Source organism: Camelus bactrianus, chromosome 25, assembly GCF_048773025.1.
Source record: "Camelus bactrianus isolate YW-2024 breed Bactrian camel chromosome 25, ASM4877302v1, whole genome shotgun sequence".
NCBI lineage: Eukaryota > Metazoa > Chordata > Mammalia > Artiodactyla > Camelidae > Camelus > Camelus bactrianus.
The window spans coordinates 2309737-2327500 of record NC_133563.1 but is presented as its reverse complement, the minus strand read 5'-3'; positions in this window follow the sequence as shown (position 1 = coordinate 2327500).

Genomic DNA, 17764 nt, shown 5'->3' with positions numbered 1-17764 from the left:
TGCGAAAAAGCCTGTGTCTGGAGAGGGCGCCTGGCAGTGAAGATGCTGGTTAAGAGGGAGGGCAGCTTGAGACCGGCTTCCTGTTGTGTCAGCTGGGTCCTTGGCCTGAGGCCTGGCTTCTCTACCTTGTCTTCCTGGGAAATGTGGCCTTTTTTTTTTTTTTTTTTTTTTTGTCTCTCACATTTCTTACTCCAGGAACACACAAGGGGAAAACAGAAACACTCAAAAAAATTTCAAGTTAATAATGGGCATCTTTTTACCCTTACAATTGTGATAGTTAAGGTTAGATACTTAATTCAGTAGCTAATGATTAATTTTCACAAAAGACAGGCCAGCCTGACCTAAGCCACCTAGCCTCTCTTTTTCCCTCTTCAAAGTGGAACAGGCCAGAAACTAGCAGACAAGAATAGAAATGAGATCCATTGAAGTAGTTTCCTTATAAATAAGTAGTTCTTGAAAACACGTCTGTGACGTTTTCACACAAGTAGGTATGTTGGACAAATGGGAAGTACTTTGTAGTTAATGTGAAAGACATGAGCAAAACCTGGGGACTTCTAGATGGTGGACACTTTTTTGGAGAAGTGTTAATGATGTATTTGATAATATAAAAGACTGTGTCTGCCATGAAAGAACATACAGCCATTTCTCTGGAATGGGAGGAGGGGAAACGAGCACAGGGGCTTTGTTCTGTATGGGTGTCTATCCGCTTACTCCAAAGTGAATAAATAAAGTTGTGTTTGCTCAAATCTGTCCCTGGTCAGTCTGTTCTCAGTCATATGGGGGAAACTGAGTCAGACAAATACAGAAACTCTTCTTTCCCATCTCACCTCTCCATCCATTTAGCACAGATGTAGGACCAGAGTAACTTGGTAATTTTGCTTTTGGAATTTTTGAGTTCAGATAACATTGGTCGAAAACTCTTCACGATTATACATGAAGGGTGTACGAGAATTCCTCAACATCAAGATGATACAATTGTCTTTTACTCTAATAAAATTAACAGTTGAATGTCGAAAAAACTTCTGATGGAAGAGAGAAGGAGTATCTGCTTTTAGTTCTAAATGGTCTTGTGTTGGAGTTCCGTATTCCACTGTCAAGACTGAGATAAACTACACAGCGGGCATTTGAGGCAGTGGGGAGAGCATGGCTGCCTGGACACCGTGGGGGTACCTACATAAATCAGTCTCCACTGGAGCCTCTTTCAGTGCCTAATGTGGGGCCAAGCACCCAGTTAACACTCGGTAAAAGTTAATTGCAAATGCAACTGTGAGTCTGCAGCTAGAATAATGTGGTGCCAGTTTCCCCAGAAATGAACAAATTGGCTGGAGGAACAGAAAGCAAGGGAAATGATTTAACCAGCTGCAGGAGTAGTTTGAAGAGGGGAGATTAAACCATATGCAGTTTGGGGGAGGGTATATCTCCGTGATAGAGCATGTGCTTTGCATGTACAAGGTTCTGGGTTCAATCCAGCACCTCCATTAAATAATAAATAAATAAACAAACAAACAAGCCTAATTTCCACCCCCCAAATAAATAAATAAAAATAATAATTAAGCCATATGCAGCTTGATCAGATGGTGAAGAGGCAGTGAGACCACCGTTTACAAACATCAGAGGGTATCAATGCCAAAGGGGTGAGGTCACTATTTGTTGGGTAATTGTTATGGTTCTCTGTTTATTTACTCATGTAGGACACCAGTAGCGGGGCATTGGAGAATGCTTTCAGATTTTAGCTAACAGCCCACAGTGACCACTGGTGTAGCTGGAACCTCATGGTCTTGCTTCTGACCACATGGGGCTCTTCCAGGTTCCAGGTTCCCATCTCCAATCCCTATTCTCATTGCCTCATTTGCCTTGAGTTTCTTTGCTCTTTTTAGGTCTCCCGTTCTGTCTACTACACCTACCCTACAAACGACAGAACTCTTTATGTTTGGAACTATTTCCCTTCTTTCATCTTAGTACTTTCTTCAACAGATCACACCTGCCTTCTTACTTAAAATCTCATGAGGGCCCTTCTGTGGAGCTAAACTCAGAGCAAGAGACCTGCACCCCTTGTTCTCTCAGAACCAAGATCCAGGTGGCATGCCAGCCGGGCTGCCAGCAGCTCACTGCCCCTGAGTTGCTCCAACGATGCAGAGACATCTAAGATCCAGAAGATGGTCTCAGACCCAGAAAAAACTAACATAAGCAGTTGATTGAAGAGTCACGCCTCTTCCCTCAGGCATGACAACATAACCCACCAAGCCACTTAAGAGGAATTGATGATGACAACAGAGACACTGAGGGTGGGGGAAAAGTAGGGAATGTTCCACATAAATGTTATGTGACTGGAGCTGAAAATGGGCAAAAGGTGACTGTGGTAGCACTTCATACTCCAGAGTCCGGCAAACTAGGAACATATACTTTCTTCAATATATAATCATTTCTCAAGCATTGGGAGATTATACCATCTTGCCTTTCATTTCCCTCTGCAGTTATCATTGTTATTATTTAGATGATTCCTGGCAGATTACACAACATTGCATCCTGGGATTTCTGGACTTGGAAAGAAAAGAGATTTCTCTTTCTTTAAAAACTATCAAAACAGATAAACAACCACAACAAAATAAACATCCAACGACAACAAACACCTAGGCTTAGGGAAAGTTTGATGTCAGTTAGTACTTCCCAAGTGCTGGTCTACTTAGTTGCTTCAAAATGCCCTGGGCTGTCCATTAAAAATAGATTTCTGGTCCATCCATGTTGCTGCAAATGCATTATTTCATTCTTTTTTATGGCTGAGTAGTATTCCACTGTAGAAATACACCACAGCTCCAACATTATACTATATAACAGAAATAATTGTGCATTGTAAACTGACTATACTTAAATAATAATAATAATAAAGTTCCTGGGCCCCACTGCCGACTTACAGAATCAGAATCTCTAGGGAGACATTTGTGAGTAAGACAAGTCTCTGTCCTCCTGGGGCTTATATTCTGATGGGAGAGAATGATTAGTACTTAGGTACATATTTAGCTGCTGATAAGCATTAGAAAGAAATACAAAGCAGGATAGGGAAGAAGCAGTGATGGACTTGAGGATGGCCCTGTATTAATTTCGGTGGCTCAGGAGGGAAGTGACATCTAGGAAGAAATCTGGATGTGGAGTGAGCCGTGTGGACATCTGAGGGGAGAGCATGCCAGACAGGGATGTACGGTGAAGGCACTAGATGGGGACTGGCTGGAGGGCTCGAGGAACTTTAGTGGTGGCAGGTATGAGAGGATGGCATGGCTGAGGTCAAGTTAAGCAGGAGGTCAAGTCCTCATAGGCCATGGGAGACATCTTTGTTTCCTTCTAAGCAAGATCTGCAGCTACATTTAGGGGCCACTGCTGGGGATGAAGCCCTGGTGGTCCTTGTGTTAATGGGAGAACTGAGCCATCTAACCAAAGGGTTGGGGTGGTAACGTTGGAGCAGGGGCAGAGGGAGCAAAGGTTTCCAAATTAACTTAGTTAATCACTCATTGGAGAGAATCCTGCATTTGAAACTTATTTCTATACTCATTTAAAAAATTTTTTCTTCTTTTTTCTGTTCAGCTTAAGGTGATTTCCATTACTCTGTCTTTCAAATCGATGTCTTTGTTATTCTGTATCATCTGATCTACTGTTGATTCCTAGTGTATTTTTCATTTCAGTTATTGTATTCTTCAGCTCTGACTGGTTCTTTTTTATATTTTCTAACACTTTGTTGAAACTCTCACTGTGTTCATCCACTCTTCTCTCAAGTTCAGTGAGTGCTCTTTTACCATCATAACCTTGAACTCTGTCAGATAGATTGCTTATCTCCGTTTCATTTAGTTCTTTTCTGAGGTTTTGTCTTGGTCCTCATTTGAAACATATTTCAGGGAATGTTCTCTGGACAAGCAACACAAGAATGAGGGCAAAGAGATGCCACAAAAAAGTGTGATGATGCTAAGGTGAACATGCCCCCCCAGACTCATGCTGAAAGCTAACCTCCAAAGGGAGAGTATTAGCAGGCGAGGCCTTTGGGGTGATTAGATCACGAGGGTGAAGCCCCCACAGAAAGGGAGGGTACAGCTTAGTGGTAGAGTACGTGCTTAGCATGCATGAGGTCCTGGGTTCAATACCCAGTACTTCTATTAAATACATAAATAAACCTAATTACCCTCCCACACCCCCAAAAAAAACTAAAAAAAAAAAAAAAAAAAAAAGAAGGAGAGAGAGACCCCACAGAGGTCCCTACCCTTCCCACCATGTAAGGATACAATGAGAAGTCAGCAGCCCAGAAGAGGACAGTCCCCTGACCGCAATGGCACCCTGATCTCAGACTTTCAGGCTCCAGAGCCATAAGCAGCAAGTGTCTGTCTATAAGCCACCCAGTGTGTGGTGTTTTGTTGCAGCAGCCCGGATTAACTGAGACAGAAGGAGAGAACATTCCCGGCAGAGGTGACTCTGTGAATATAAGCACAGATGCCATAAACGCAACGTGGTGTGCCTGGGAAGAAATAGCGTCCTGAATTTTGCTGAAACTGAAGAAATAAGGCAGTGCTGGGGGGTTTGTTTTTGTTTTTTTGTTTTTGTTTTTGTTTTTGTTTTCAGAGAGAGGGAGAGTTTTTATAATAATAATAGACATTCTCAGGGAACTGAGGATGGCTTCCCTTTCTTCTTGTGTGCAAAATGTAAATAAATAAATTGTTGATTCTTTGCTTACTTGAAAACGAGGTCAGTATTTCCTTTGGCAAAGAGAAAAATTTTTGTATTCCCAATTAAAATTGTTGCAAACCCTTGTTTTAGACGGTGTATACTGCTATTTAAAACCCATCTTCTGGAGGTGCGATGAAGGACAGAGAGTGTGCAAAAAACCCACAGCAGCCTTTTACAGTTCTGCATATTACAATTGTGCATTTTGCTGACAAAGTCACAGACAGTAAAATTACAACAAGTGCAAACTGCCCATTTTGACGGTGAGTCGTCCACTCTTTTTACTCAGTTAGCAAAGACTTTCAAAGATGTTAGCAAGGTACTTTTTTCCTGCTGTTCTACTGTTTAATATGTTCTTCATAAAGTAAGCATAAAGTAATGACTATCCTATAAAATTGATAAACAGTTCCCTGACAGCGGCTGGAGATCAAGTTCTTCCCAAAACATTCTTTTCTTCTCTTCCTTTCTCTTCTGTCAGTAGGTGCCCAGAATAAGTTAGTGCAGTTATCATTCAAGTGTAAAATATTTTGAGTCAATAATACATTTTTTGGTTTTCTTTTGGTAAAGACTGGCCCTTATTAATGCACTTTCTACTCTCTGTAAATTCTTTTTGTGCTGAGTGTTGCGATTGACTATGCTAAATACAATGTGTTGCATAAAAAAATTAAACAGCAAGGTCCTGCTATACAGCCCAGGGAACTATATTCAATACCTTGTAATAGCCTATAATGAAAAATAACATGAAAAGGAATGTCTATATGTATAGTTGAATCACTATGCCGTACACCAGAAATTAACACAACATTGTAAACTGACTATACTTCAATAAAAAACTTAAAATAAAAATAAATAAAATTTTAAAACAATTAATGGCTATCACTTTTGTGGAATTAAATGGAATATAAGGGAAACACATAATCACATACATATACAGGTACACACATGTGCACGTGTGTATGTGCATGTACTGTATACACGTGTTCTTGTCCGCTGTGGTTACTACCCGCTTTCATGAAATGTTCTTACAACGTTATCATCCCAGCTAATTTCAGTAACTTGGTAACCTATGGTTCTGAAACAAAAATAGTAAGTTGAGTACAAATATGCTTATAAAAGGTCTGAGGTTAATAATCCAAGGCTGGAATAGAAACTGCTGGTGAAAGAGATACAACTTGGTCAACAAATAACTCAGCATTTCTCGAAACATGTTCATTGGGACTGTGGTTCCAGAAGTCAGTAATTAGCAAGTCATGGGAAAAAATATAAAAAGTGTTCAATGATCAACACAAGGGTAATGTTATAATTTGCCCTGAAAAGTCTAGCGTTGGGATGATCAGGGAGTTTTGTGTACTCTGGTATTTCCCAAGCTTATTTGAATACTTCCATAAGGCACTTGCTCATGAGTTTCTGTAATATATTTTCCCTCTCATTTATCACATTTATCATAAACAAGACCTCGCATGGATATAAATCTTACCCGTCCGTCCCCTCGTATTTTGTTTATAAAGGTCAGCTCTTTATCGTTGCTAACCGCACACACCTAAGTGACCCGTCTTTCCCAAATTCAGCTTTTCGCAGAAACCTTCGTTGGCAGTTCAACTGTCTGCAGAATAAAGGTGGAACGCCATGGTCTGGATTCAAGACCCTTCATAATTAGTCCTCCTCCCTCCTTCCCACCTCTAGACCCCACAACTCTCCTCGACAAACCTCCCTGCCAGGCGTACTGACTGGCTTACGGATGAATGAGCGGTCCCCCGCCTCCCCACCTGCTCCACAGCCCCTCTCACCAGGCAGAACGCCCCGCAGCCCACCCCACCCCCCCCACCCCCAGCGGGAGGAGTCCCTGCTGGCCGCCCCGGCCCCCTGCCTTCTCTGCGGCGGCACGAACGACACCGTTCCCTTTCCACTCGTGACTCTGCACACTTGGGCTTGTTCTGCTTCTCCCACTTCCGTGGGTGGCTGGGCAGTTCAGAGAGCGGTTAAGAACAGCACAGGGTAGGAGTAGCTCCCCAGCCCCAGGTGCACACCGGGCAACGCGGGAGAAGTGCACGGAGAAGGGTGGCGACGGGCCAGCCACACGGCTGCTCCCCAAACTGGCACCAGCCCCTGTGGTTCACAGAACTCGAAGCTCCAAGAGAAACAGGGGTGTGGCTGCATCAGTTTACATTCCCAGAGCAGTGCCCAAGGGTTCTCTTTTCTCCACATTGTCGCCAAAACTTATTTCTTGTCTTTTTGATAACATTCGTTCTAACAGGAGTGAGGTGGCACCTCGTTGTGGTTTTGATTTGCGTTTCCCTGATGACTAATGGCAGGTGCCTGCTGACATGCACAGGAAATGTCTTCTTTGGGAAGATATTTGTTCAGATCTTCTCCCCATTTTTAGTCATATTGGGTTTTTGGGGTTTTTTTGTCTATTGAGTTGTATTAGTTCTTTATATATTTTGAATATTAACCCCATATCAGATATATAATTTGCAAATATTTACTCTATTCAGTAAGTTGTCTTTTTTTTTAATTGAAGTATAGTCCGTTACAATGTGTCAATTTCTGGTGTACAGCATAATGTTTCAGTCACACATACATACATATATCCATTATCATATAAAAACTTTATTTATTTTTTGGTGGGGGAGGTAATTAGGTTTGTTTGTTTGTTTGATTTATCTGACGGAGGTACTGGGGATTGAACCCAGGACCTTGTGCGTGCTAAGCAGGCATTCTACCACTGAGCTCTACCCTCCCCACATGGTTGTCTTTTTATTTTGTAGATTGCTTCCTTTGCTGTGAGGAGTTTTTTAGTTTGATATAGTTTGTTTATTTTTGCTCGTGTTGCTTTTAATATTATTATTAAAATATTACTTATTTGTATAGTTATCATTATACAGAAGAAAATATTGAGGTGCAGGAGGTTTGGTAATTGCCTAGGGTCACACAGCTAATAAATTTAAAGCGAGGGGTTTAATCCTGGTCATCGGACTTCAAAGCCTGTGCTTGGTTTTTTGGTGCTACAAACGTTAAGGATTACTCTAGCTGTAAAATAAGAGTCTATGTCACTAACTCATTTAAATGCTATTCTTTATTTGGGTTTTAAAATGTTTCGTGAAAAAAAGCATGTTATAATTTGGGGGAGAACAGCTGCATTCGTCACTTCTCTTTTGTAGCGTGGATAACGGAGTGCTCTTTGTAAGTACAATCATGCTCTTTATTCTTCCCTTGGAAGAACTGAGTAAGTGGCTCTTTGCAAAGCCACAGAGTAAGAAATGAATTATCCATTAGAAGGGTTAAGATCCATAATCTTAAGTCAGTCTCTCTCCATGGTAAAACGCTGTCGTGCCTTAATTAAGGAAGAGAGAGCATAAGAGTTCAGTAAGAGTCAGAGTCTGTCCTGCTGTTTGGCGACTGAGTGGGTTTTCACACCTGATTTCCATCTGCAGATGTAATCAGCAAGAAGGACGAGGCCTGAGAAGAGAGCTCTTACAGAGTTCAAGGAGGCAACACTCCAGATATTTTAGTTAGAGCTGAGAGTCACAGAGCCAATCGATACTTTTTCATCATTTCTGCCACGAGTATTAATCAATATGATCAATATGACTACTTAAGACACAATGTTTGGACACAAACATTGGAAAGAGAGAGAAAGACAGTGAATATTATATGTTACTAGCTTCTGGACTTAGGGGAAGCAAGGTCACAGTCAGTGTGACATACAGCGACAGTAATCCCACTAGGGGGTTTTGAGGCCAATTTGCGCGCATGTGGCAATTAAAAATGATATAAAATTGATTCTCTAAAGGAGACCTTCTAGAAATTGTTGAAAACCCATACTGTTCAATGCATTGTTCTTCCCAATTACTAAGTAGTTGCTTGTACATTCTGTTTAAATAAATAAAATCCACTTCTTCCTACTACCATTTGAAAGAATTCATTGAACAAACATAAATTTCTAAGTTCTGCGTTAAGGCAGGGGCTATAACTGACACAAAGTCGAATGAGACAGGATCCATAATTTCATGGAATTTACAACACAGTGAGGTGATAAAGCAACCAGTGGGGCCAAGATTCTTTTGTTTGTGTGTGTGTTTGTTTTATGAGGGGAAAGTAGTTAGGTTGATTTGTTTCTATTTGGGGGAGGTACTGGGGATTGAACCCAGGACCTCGTGCGTGCTAAGCATGCGCTCTACCACTTGAGCTATACCCTCCCCCTGGGGCCAGGATTCTAACCAAGTGTGTGAGCTGTCAAAGCTCCAACATCTTAAACACCATCTAAGCATCCTTGCCTTAGAAATAGAATTCCCCCTCTGTTCTCTGAGAGTCTAATTTACTCATGTCAACATTTTGGAGGGGTTCACTGCCTGGCATGTACGTACCAACTTGCTATTCAAGTACTGCAGAGAACTTGGTATTATGAAAACACATGGAAACCAATTTGAGCAAGGACAGGCAGACCACCAAAATGTAGACACCATCCCAGAGCAGCTCTGTCTTTCCTCTGGCTGCTTTTTTTCCTCTGTTCCTTTCTCTCTGTGAATGAGCTGCTTCTGAAAGGGCGGTAGTTTCTATCCCCGTATAATCTTGGCTTGACTTTGGGTTGCCGTTTTAGTGGACACATGTTCGTGGCCGCTGATCATCTTTCGAACAGAACTTTTGTGTGTGTGGGAAATTCCCCACACGAGACTGACCTGTTTAATGTTGAAGGCGAAACTTTATTTCCCAGCCTCCAGCTCAGGAGCGGACTCCACCCAGTGGAGCCGCTCCCCTGAGATAGTGGTGTTCAGGAGGGAACATCACGAAGAATCAGGTGTAGTCGCTGCGCAGATTGCATACTGTCATGAGGGTTAGCAGAGCAGAGAGGACAGAGGTCAGGCATTCCAGAGGCAGGAATGCACTGTCCCAGGAATAGTGGTGATACGCACGTGTGCAGCGTGCACTGAGCTAACAGCCACGCCTGTGCTCAGAAGGGTCTCTGCTGGAGAGGCTTAGTGTGCAATTTGGGGATTGTTCTATGTGAGTCTTGAAGCCTCCTGAAGCTTTCCATTAGTTTCCCACCAGCTTTTAATAAACTCTTTTTCTCCTTAAATTAGCTCAAGTGGGTTATGTTGCTTGTAAGCAAGGTTGTTGATGACAGATGTAAACTTCAAAGTGATCATTTTCAGCAGGTTCAGAATTCAGAGCTATCAAGTTCAATGAGTCATTCCAAGCAGGAGGCATGCTCTGATGGAAGAAAGCAGGGCAATCTGATTCTACGACCCTCAGAAAAAAGACAATGAGTGTAAGAACTAAAAGTCAATATAGCGTGGTGCTTACCAAGGCAGAACTTACTGTGAAAGAATTAGCTTTGAGTCCTAGCTCTATTAGTGCTTAACTGACTGGTCTGGATCCAGTTATTCAGTCATCTGTATTTTCATTTTTATGATCTGTAAATAGGGATTACAGAACTATTTTGCTTGGCGTGTGAAGTGCTCAGTGCCTATGGTGCAACATGAAAGTATTCACTTTTATTTCTGTGATTTGTTGATAAGGGTAATTATTTATTGGTTTATTGTCTAGGAATTGTAATAGAAACAATATGATCAGGATCAGCCTTGGTTCTTCATGTCCTATTAGCTGAGTTAGTCCGGATAGAGTAACTGATGCCGCAAACAACCCTGTCATATCAGAGCCTTTAACACATTTACTGTTTATTTAATACTTAGTCAATAGTCAGCCCATTATTGGTCACTTCTCATCCCAATGGCAGCTCAAGGACCTGGGTCATTCTACCTCCTTCATCTCTTCCCTTCTCTGAGTTCTTGGAGTCCCCACATTTAATCAGTGGATGGGAAAAGAGAATGGATGGTTTACATAGGAGAGAGCTGCAGGACAGGCCCGGAAGTGTGTGTCACTTCTGCCTGCATTCTATTGAATAAAGCTTAGTTTCATACAGCTGTGCCCAAGTGCGAGGAAGCCTTAACTATGTCATATAACTTTGTGCCTGGGGACAAAGTGGGTGACGACTTGGTGAGCTAGCTGGCCTTCACTACCCTACTTCACTCTTTTGGTCTTGACAGGTAGAGCAGAGCTCCCAAATTGGGATGGAGCAACATCTAGCATTTTGCTTAAAATTTGCCGTCTAAATCGGCTGTGAGATTCCTTTTTTCAAAACACCTTTATTGTGGTGTGGTTTCTGTACACTAAACTGCACATATTTCAGATGGATACTGTGATGAATTTTGATAGGTGTACACATCCATGAAACCACCACCACAGCCAAGATAGCTAACTTTTCCATCACTCCCCAAGAGGTGCAGTTTTCGAATTCCCAATTTCTCCCTCCCCATTCCCTTTAACCTCTGGTAACCATAAGTTTGTTCTCTATGTCTGTGAATCTGCTTCTGTTTTGTACATAAGCTTGTTTGTGTCCTTTTTTTCAGATTCCACATATGAGTGATCTCATTTGGCATTTTTCTTTCTTTTTCTGGTTACTTCACTTAGAATGATGATCTCTAGGTCCATCCATGTTACTGCAAATGGCATTATTTTATTATTTTTTATGGCTGAGTAGTATTCCATTGTATATATACCACAACTTCTTTATCCTGTCATCTGTCAATGGACACCTGGATTGTTTCCATGTCTTGGCTGTTGTAAATAGTGCTGCTATGAGCATTCACGTGCATACATATTTTTCAGTTAAGGTTCCATCTGGATATATACCCAGGAGTGGGATTGCTGGATCATATGGTAGGTCTATTTTTAGTATTTTAAGGAAGCTCCATGCTTTCACCTATAGTGGCTGCATCAACTTACATTCCCTGCTGTAAGACCCCTATCTCAACTTCCAAATTTTACTTTTTGGCCTTGTAAACTGTGCTGAAAAGTGGTTGTATTTTTTATCTCTATCTATACCACCCAGGTCTGAAATGTCAGCATGTGAGTTTTTATCCTGAAGAATAAAAAAAAAAGTTTTAATGGAAAGTAAACACCAACACATAGCTATTTAACTTTGAAGGAATAAATGTGAATTCTCATTAAAACAGAAATAATGCCAGTTATCTCTTATTAGTGAAAGTGCTGAACACAGGCAATGTGCTCCCCATTCAAAGGTAGTCAGCAGTAATCTCAGATCCAGTTATGATGCTTTATTGATCACTCATTGTTACTACGGTCCTTTCTCATCCAGGTATAGAAAACACAAAAAGACCAGTTCCAAGATAGCTATGTTGATGATGGGAGTTTGTCATGGCTCTGGAGAGGTCTCAGGATGACCAGCATGTGACGGGAATGCTGTCCTGCTGATGTCACAAATGAGTGATGGTACCCTTTTCCCCTGAATCTATTCTTGACCTCAGAGTTCTTTACTTATTCTGTTTCAGCAGGGAGTTGACCCTAGGAGCCTTTGGCTCATCGGTCATTAAGTCAGACTTGGGTGGGGCTGAGGGAACTGAACTGGAGTTCTGAGGCATGTGGCAGGTGTGACCGCCCCCCCGTCCCCAACTACTCCACCCCGCCGCACACACCAGCTGTGTGGCTTTAGTTTGACTCCAGTAACTTGTGCCTCTTCAGAGGAATAAACTAAGCTCCTCAGGCTTTTTGAGAATGATTATAGAGTCACACAGCAGACCCCAACACAGGGAAACCAGCACAGTTTTACATTCTTGGGGGCAAGGTACCTTCTTAACCTTTAGGAAGACAGAGTAAAGCTAAGCTTCTCACAGTTCAGCAAGTGAAAATGACTTGGATTTCTGAAATTTATTCTCATAAGTCTCATCTTAGTGACAATTGGGGGATGCTAAAATGTCAAGGCTGAAAGGGACCTTAAAGAAAATATGGTCAAAAAGTTAATTTTTTTTCTTTTTTGGCACAGTACACTTGGTACAGGCAAAATCATATAAGCAATCCCAATATACTAGGGAGATAAATTCAGAAGTGGTGGAGGTGAAGCCAGGAAAGCAGAACCAAATCCAGCCTACTTGGCATCATTTCCTGTCTTGGAACAAGCTCTTCTTTAGAAACCCTTTGCCCTGGACCTACAAATTTAGAGATAAGGAAACAGACCCTTAGAGTTTTTGACGTTATCTTTCATGTGGCTAATTTGTAATGAATGGAAATCATTCTAACATAATGGTCACTGACAAGTAAAATAGCCCTTGCTGATAACATCAGAGACCATGGGATAAGGACAGAAACAGAAAGGTTGAGAGGAGGTAAGTTACATCGGGATGCTGGTAGCTTTCAAGGCAGGTTGGTGAATGTCTGCTTTACAATATTAGCTTGGCCACCCATCACCAGGAAGCAACATCAACAAAGGGACCAGGTCAGTTATAGTTACAGATGGGGCAACTCTACTGGAATAGACCACACGATGCACCTGGTAAAGCCCAGAAGCCAAGCTGGCATTGCCTACAGACTGGGCAAACCCCAGGATCATTCACTTGCCAGAGAGCATCTATTTTGTAAATGTGTCTTCTATGCTGAGTTACTGAGTAACAGGCACCATGGTCAAATACATGTGGGATATTCCAATTTAAACTTTTTCTTTTTTTTCTGTAGGACTTTCAGAAGGCTTCACTATACTAATATGAACTGTGGATTTCCAACAGTATAATAGAGCAAGTAGTGCTTCTCAAACTTCTGTGACTCCAGCATTCTTTGCTTTTTTTCTCTGAAGATTTTCCAATTCAATGCTGCTTTAGAGAACTTAATATATATGAGCTTTAGTGAAAAAGGTGTGCATAACACACTCAGCATGTGCACCTTCAAATAGGAAGTGTGTGTGTCTGTGTGTGTGAGAAAGAGAGAGAATGAGAAAAAGAGAGGAGGGGGGAAGTAAGAGAAAAATAAAAAGGATTTTTATTTGTTTTTCTGTTCTATTTCATTTGAGCAAAGAAGATAGAATTTTAGCTCTAAATTTAAGAACATTTCTCTTTGCTTTAGCACAGTGAATTGGGTAAGAAGATTTTATGATTGTAGCTGTTGTGTATTATTCATAATAAACAATAGTGATTTCTGATAGAATTACTCATCATGACCAAAACTCTATGTTTCTTCCTAAGGTTTATGCTTGGGCAAATTACAATTAAGTGAAATGTTAGATTCAGAATTTTAAAATGTTTTTTTCTAAATATAAAGATATTTTTTTCATCAGTAAGATAGAGCATGTTAGAATAAAATTCAAGAACTCTGTAGTGCTGGTATTAAAATGTTAATGTTTGGTTACTTCTAAGGTTAACATAGCTTAGTTTTTTTTTTCTTTCCTTAAGTTTTATGAAAAACCAAAGCCCCCTGTTGTTTGCAGCTTCTAATGACACCAGAAGAGTTTGGGAAGATGTAACAGTCTCAGAGTATTTCAGTCCTATTTAATACGTGATTTCCTACGTGCACTAGTGAATATGGACAAAAACTAACATACACTTCGACCAAGTTCTATTGATGTGTCTCCTCATTTTCTCTTAGATTTTTCTCTCTTAATCCACTTCCAAAGCAATTACAGTAGCCTACTTACTTACCAAGGTCTAAACTAGATGTGATTCTAGAAATCTTACTTCAATAACCTGTAGGTAGTTACCTAGAATTCTATATCATAAGCTATCTTCAAAGTATCTGCCACACAATTTACAAGGTCAATACGTACTTCCTAAATAATTGGGCTAAGTACCAGAGGTAATACAGAAGGCATAGATGATGTAGATATTCCTGGAGATTTTGAAAAAAAGATTTCCTACATAAAACAACTTGACAGTAATAAAAAGTGGTACAGAACCAGACACTACATTTTACTGATATTTATACAGTAATGTAAAAATTCAGGGATGGAAGACAAAATGGGTCATTAACAAAGTAACCTACCATGTGCTATATATCAGCAATAACCATTTAGAAAATTTAATAGAAAAAAAGTGATTCAATTAGTAATAGAAAAGGAAGGAAGGAAGGAAGGAAGAGAGAAATTGGAACCCATGTGCATTGCTGGTGGGAATGTAAAATGGTGAAGCTACTGTGGAAAACAGTTTGGCAGTTCCTCAGTAAGTTACATATAGAATTACCATATGACCCAGAAATTCCACTACCAAAAGAATTGAAAATAGATGTTCAAATAAAAATTTGTGTTTATAGCAGCACTATTCACATTGGCCCCAAAGTAGGAACAACATAAATTTTCATCGACCGATGAATAGATAAAATAAATGTATATCCATACAATGAAATATCATTGAGCATGGATGAGCTTTGAAAACATCATGCTAAGTGTAATAAGACAGACCCAGAGGACAAATATGGATGGTTCCACTTATGTGAAAACCATTAGCGACAGAAAGCAGATTTGTGGTTGCCAGGGGCTAGGGGTGGAGGGGAGAAAGACGGAGTGACTGCCTAACGGATGCAGGGCTTCCTTCTGAAGTGAGGGAGATGTTTCGGAAGTGCATGATGGTGATGGTTGCACCATATTGTGAATGTGCTTAATGCCACTAAATCGCACACTTCAAAACAGTTACAATGACAAATTTTATGTTATGTTTAGGTAATCATAGTATTTTGAAAAGTCAAGAAAAAGCTGAGAGGAACAGTAATTGTTGGAGAAGGTTTATATCACCAGGTAACACATTGTAAAACTATAAAAATTAACTGAGTATTGTACATGTGCTGGAATAAATGATAGAGTAGAATAAAAATCTCCAAAGTAAGTTCAAAGTATTTAAATATTTAGTATATAATAAAGGTGGTTTTTAAAACTGAAGGACATTTTTGATTATTTTATAAATGATTAGGGGGCAACTGACAGATAAAAATCAATTGATTAAAGAATTAAATGTAAACATAAAATAATAGAGGAACTGGAAAATATAGGTGAATGTTTATATAAATTTTGAAGAAAGGAAAGCATTTATAAGCTTACCATTAAAGATACAATCATAAACTAACTATAACTCAATAAAATAAAAAATATATAATCATAAATGAAAATATTTGACTATCTAAAATGATGAAATGTAGGATTATTTAAAATTCCATACAATAGAATTAAAAAGTAAGAGGTAAAAGGGAAGAATATTTGCAACACATATGATGAAGACTTGTTATCTTCAATAAATAGATACTTTAAAAAGAAGAAATTTAAGACATTTTGACGTGGGTTACAAAGTAGGTTCTTTTTGACAGTCCTTTAGAAATTACAGCCAAAAAACTGAGTTGGTTTTCAGTTACTCTTAGTTTCCCGGGCACCACACAGTTTTCTCAAAATGTTTTCCCTGCACTCAACACCACAAACATCTCTCCTCAAAGGAGAGGTTTATTTTCATTTTCTGCCTCTTCTCCCGTCTTCCCGGGCATGTCCTTCCCACCTCCCCCCACTGCCATTTGGATAGATTTCTCCCTTCCAGCATCCTTGGCATGGGTATTGGTCTTTACCAGAAGGTGCTGCCTGCCTCTCCAACAGTGTGACTAGTTCAAGCCACTTTTTGTACAATGAACACAACCAAGTGGAAATTGAAATACAAGAGAGAAGATAAATGTGGAAAATATCTTGTAGTGACAGCAACTCGAAGACTACTTTTTGAGCACTCTTTTATGATTTCCATAGTTTATTGGAAGAAGGGGGTGGGGGCTTAATGTTCGCAAATAAAATTGGTATAGGCTTAGACCCACTGCATTTTTTTCTTTAACCAATAACCCTCCCCCTCCCACCACATAAAACATTGATACACATTTGTAAGGTCAAGCCACTGATTTCAGACTTGTTCAATGTGTTAACAGGTTATGAGGAACTAGAGTTTCAACAGGTGAAAAAATACTTAACATTGCAAATCAAAAATGAGTGAAAATGCTAATACAAACTAATAAACTCTAGTATAAATTAGTATCAATATATTAGAAAATTTATTTAAATAAAAATCAGCTTTAAGCAAGATTATTTGGTAAACAAGTGTATAGACAGCCATCATATTTTGATATTTCTGTTGATGTGAGTGAATTAAAATTAATTCTTTCTCACAAACCCTATTATAATCTGTATTTACTTTGTGTCTTGCAGCTGTACATTTTTGTTGAGTATATTTTCTTAAATTTAATCTGAGTATTATTATGCTGCCAGCCTAGGTTGTAAGTGTCTCTATAGCAGAAATGAGCTATAGCATTTTGATCACATCTCCTGCAATGAAACCCTCTGTTCCTCTGGTCTCCAAAGTTCCCCTTTGTTGTACCCAACCACGTGTAAACAGCATTGGAAAATTCTACTGGCAAACTGGAGTACTTGTGTTTCTGAAATTCTTGATAAGGAAACTGACCCAGAAGCATGTCAATGCCAAAGAAAATCTTTTCAGCATTTGTTTGATGTGTGTGCTATTTGTAGTGATGGTTATGAGATATATCTAAGACTCAACCTACAGACTGAGTTCCATGGGTTCCGTGAGGCACCATGTTGTTCTAGTCATTTTCCTTTAACAGGGTTATGAAAAATTTATATGTATATTTCTCCCCATCAGGCTTTATATTGATTTAATCCTATTCCTTGATGCTTTGCTTTTGTTCTGTTTCTTTTATTTTTCAACTTATTTTTGCTTCTTATTGACTAATTTTTTCGGATAGGTGATGATTTTTCTAGGCAGAATGATCTTTATAGTTGAATGGGGTTCAGAAGGCACAATGCCCCTGAAATTATTAACCTTCTATTTCCAACTTATCCATGAGATGATCAGCAAGAAAATCTTCCATTTAATTCTATTAGAAATTGAGGAAGGAGAAGGTGGGGAATTAATTGCAGAAGCTGCAAAAACCGCACGCTATAATCTAAAGAAGAAATTGTACTCTTCCATCACTTGTAATAAAAGTTTATGAAGAGGCCAGTTAGCGAAAGACACTGATATCAGAAACATTGCAGAATCAAGAATTATACCAAGAAGAAGGCATTGAATACATCATTTGTAAAAGAGTCATGAACACACCTTCAAATATAAAACAAGTCAATGGGAAAATACAACCTGGTTTGCAATTACATTTTCAGGAGCACAACTATTACATAAAACAACTGGCAACGAATTTTCACCATTTTTATTATTGGCAGATTATACCTCTTTGAAATTAAAAATAT